The sequence below is a fragment of the Oratosquilla oratoria genome, chromosome 30, assembly GCF_046742065.1.
Source record: "Oratosquilla oratoria isolate Oo_2021 chromosome 30, ASM4674206v1, whole genome shotgun sequence".
NCBI lineage: Eukaryota > Metazoa > Arthropoda > Malacostraca > Stomatopoda > Squillidae > Oratosquilla > Oratosquilla oratoria.
The window spans coordinates 39946928-39951086 of NC_134806.1; the positions used below are offsets into that span (position 1 = coordinate 39946928).

Sequence of the window (4159 nt, forward strand, 5' to 3'; positions counted from 1 at the left end):
GCCCAAGAAAATTGTCCATGGGTCTTCATCTATTGATGAAAACTTTACTGTGTCCCAGGCAGAGAAATCTACAAAGCAGTAAGACCAGCTTGAAAATGCAGTAGACATTAAGACTGAAAACTTCAGTATTTCTGCAAAAGGCAAAACATTGTTCAGCAATGCTTCCCTACTTAATGCACAAGGGAGCTGATATGGATTGGTAGGCCCCAGTGGGCATGGAAAGACCACACTATTCCGTCACATCCAGAATCGTGCTCTTAATATTCCCCCAAACATAGATTTGTTCTACTCTGAACAGGAAGTGGTTGTTGATGACACCGCGGCCATCGATGTTGTCCTGCAGGCAGACAAGAAACGAACAGAGCTCATCAATGAGAGGGATGAATTAGAAGCTAACATGAAGAAGAAGAACAAGACTAGATATGGATCGTTTGCAAGAAGTTTATGAAGAACTGAAAGCCGTAGGCGCAGATAAAGCCGGACCAAAAGCAAGAAGAATCTTTGCAGGTCTTGGTTTTACAAAAGAGATGCAGGGAAGAGCGACCAAGAGCTTCTCTGGAGGCTGGAGGACGCGTGTGTCACTTGTTCGAGCATTCTTTATGGAACCTACCTTGCTCATGCTTGATGAACCTACCAATCATCTTGACTTGAATGATGTCATCTGGCTTGACAATTACTTGCAGGGCTGTTTCCCATGACCAGTCCTTCCTTGACAATGTGTGCACTGACATCATCCATTTGGATCAGCTGAAACTGTTCTACTACAAGGGAAATTACTCCACATTTAAGAAGATGTTGGTACAGAAGCGCAAAGAACAGCTGAAGGCCTGGGAAAAGCAAGAGAAACGTATTAAAGAAATGAAGGCTTCAGGAGCCACCAAGAAACAAGCTGAGAAGAAGCAGAAGGAAGCTCTTACCCAAAAAAAAAAAAAGAGAAGAGGAGAGCCAAGAGCAAGCGAGAAGAGGAGGAGAATGGCCCTACTGAACATTTAGAAAAACCAAAGGAATATTTTGTCAACTTTTCATTTCCAGGAACACCACCTATTCAGCCTCCTGTCTTTGGTCTTTACAATGTTTCATTTGCCTACTCAGGACACAAACCACTTTTCAGAAAAAACAGACTTTGGTATTGATATGAAGAGTAGAGTTGCAATCGGAGGTCCAAATGGAGTTGGCAAATCCACGTTTTCAAAATTGCTTGTGAGCGAGTTGACTCCAACTGATGGCGAGGTGAGGAAAAACCATCGTTTGAAAATTGGAGGGTTTGATCAGCACTATGGTGAGCACTTGACAGCTGAGAAATCACCTGCAGAGTATCTCATGGGGTTGTTTAATTTGCCTTATGAAAAAGCACGTAAAGCCCTTGGAACCTTTGGTTTATCCTCCCATGCTCACAAAATCAAAAACAAGGATTTATCAGGTGGTCAGAAAGCCAGAGTAGTCCTTGCAGAACTCTGTCTCAATGCACCAGATGTACTGATTCTTGATGAACCTACCAACACATACACACACACATACATATACACACACACATACATACACACACAAAAGATTACAAAGGAGGAGCATGCCGATGGGAGACCTTTTGGTCCGTGGCAAGTTCGGATGCGAGAAAAAAAAACATAATAATGATAAATTAATAAGTAAGAATATAAAAATATAAATGATGATAATAAAAAAATAAATGCATAGGTATAGTTAGGCAATAAACGGGTAAATAGTAAATAATACTAAATTAATCACTTAAACCAATTAGATATTCAAGAAAATTTAGATTACAGCAATGGTCTGAAAAGTGGCTAATAAAATTTAACACAATTAATGCAAAGTAATGCATATAGGTAAAAATAACACTAAGTATGATTACAAGTTATTTGGAAATTCGTTAACAAAGTGGATAGTGAAAAGGATCTCGGCGTAATTATCAGTAACGATCTCAAATCATCTAAGCAGTGTATTTCAGCTTCTGAGAAAGCAAATAAGATTCTAGGACTGATTGCACGATCTTTTGACTTCAAAAGTCCATCTCTCATTAACAAGCTACATAAATTGTTAGTTCGTCCACATTTGGAATATATTGTTTCCGTATAGTCACCGAATTTCTTTTAACACATTGACATATTGGAAAAAACACAACGGCGAGCCACAAAACTGATTCCAAATATCAAAAATAAATCATACGAAAATCGACTACAACATGAATCTGTTTTACCCAAAAAAGCGTAGACTCAGAGGTGAGGGAATTGACAACATCAAAAGTGACAATTTTTTCACACTGAATGAGTATCTGACAAGAAACGATAGTCTCAAACTGTCAGGAAATAGATTTAATTTGGAAATGGGTAGAAACAACTTCGCCGACCGTGTAGTTAATGAATGGAATAAACTTCCTGCAGAGGCAGTGCAATGTAGTAAGAATAATTTAGATAAACACCTAAGCAAGATGCTATAAAGACTGTCATTTATTTTATATTATTTGTTTATCTGTTTTGTTATCATTTGTCCGTTAATCATTATTTGCTTGATTCGGATTTATTATTAGTTATATGCCAGTTTATTATTATTTACTATTTACCTGTTTGTCATTTAACTATACCTATGCGTTTATTCATTTTATATTTATATTATCATATTTTTATTTATTTGTTTATTTATCTTTTATTTATCTATCATTATTATTTTTTCGCATCCGACCTGGTTGTGGGACGGGGGTCTCCTGTCGGCTTGCTCCACCTTTGTAATCCTTTTTGTACAATAGCGGGTCACAACGAGCATAGCTCTCTTAACGTAAAATACAACTAGATAAATACAACTAGGTAAAACACACACACACACACACACACACACACACACACACACACACACACACACACATACACACACCTGGCAGGACCCTGGCAGAACCATTGGCGGAGCCTCTTGGGGGACCTCTTGGCGGGACCTCTAGCAGGATCCCTAGCGGAACCTCTGGGGGGACTTCTTGAGGGACCCTGGCGTGACCTCTGGCGGGACTTCTTGAGGGACCCTGGCGTGACCTTTAGCGGGACCTCTTGGTGGACCCTGGCGTGACCTTTGGCGGGACCTCTAGGTGGACCCTGGCAGGACCTCTGGCGGGACCTATTGGTGGACCTGTTGGGGGACCCTGGCAGGACCCTTAGCGAATTGCTCTAGAATGACGGAACGGAGTGAAGTCTCGACCGACTGAATGCGAAAGCGTCTCTTCGAAATTCGCAAGGAGGAGAAGGAGGAGAAGATGAAGAAAAAGAAGGAGAAGAAGAAGAAGAAGAAGAAGAAGAAGAAGAAGAAGAAGAAGAAGAAGAAGAAGAAGAAGAAGAAGAAGAAGAAGAAGAAGAAGAACAACAACAACAACAACAACAACAACAACAACAACAACAACAACAACAACAACAGCAACAACAACAACAACAAGACTGCACCACAAAAGTAGAAACATCTTTGGTGAGGGCGACGGCAAGGACCCTGAGGACCTGGTGCAACCGAAGTGAACAAACGAACTTGGATCGACCAGATGATGACGATGATCCAGGAGACAAACAAGGTTTTCTCTGTCGATAATAACGCATGATGCAGTGTCTGCGGGAGCTTCCTTCAGGAATTTTCTTCTGGTTAACAGTGCCGGAGGGTTTTATTCAGCTGAGGGGGGGCCTCCTTCTCGGTCTCCCTCCTTTCTCCCTTCTTCTTCACCAGTGACAACCCACCAACGCCTTCTCGATCACCCGCCTTCGTCTTCGAGGTCACTCGCCTCCGCCTTCTAGGTCAGCCATCCTTCAGCTACCCAACGCAGAGAGGGTGATCATACTTTCCCTCTGCGTACGCTGCAGCATGGTATCTTGCTGCAGCGAGACCGTAGGGTCTCCGTGAGTCGTCTCCACCACTTCTTCCATCTCCAAAGAAGCGGCTTCAACGACTGTTTGTTCCACGGAGGGTAGCAAAGCCCCCCACGGCCCTCTCTGCTTGTTGGGGTCTACGGGAGGCGATTCTGTCAACAGGAAGCGGAGGTATTATTCCACCGCGGCTTCCCACAGCCACTGTGGGTCGGCCTCCTCGCCCCGCTGGCCGATGATCCAGAGTACTTCTTTGGCCATCTGGTCCAGCCTATCATGGTCGAGCTAGTGGCTGGGGACCTCGGTGGGCGAGG

The 4159-nt window shown here is 42.9% G+C and overlaps 1 pseudogene; it reads left to right on the top strand.

The window, feature by feature from the left end:
• LOC143041280 (ATP-binding cassette sub-family F member 1 pseudogene) overlaps positions 1-1500 on the top strand; it is a 7554-nt pseudogene extending 6054 nt beyond the window's left edge.
• The last annotated feature ends 2659 nt before the right edge of the window (positions 1501-4159 follow it).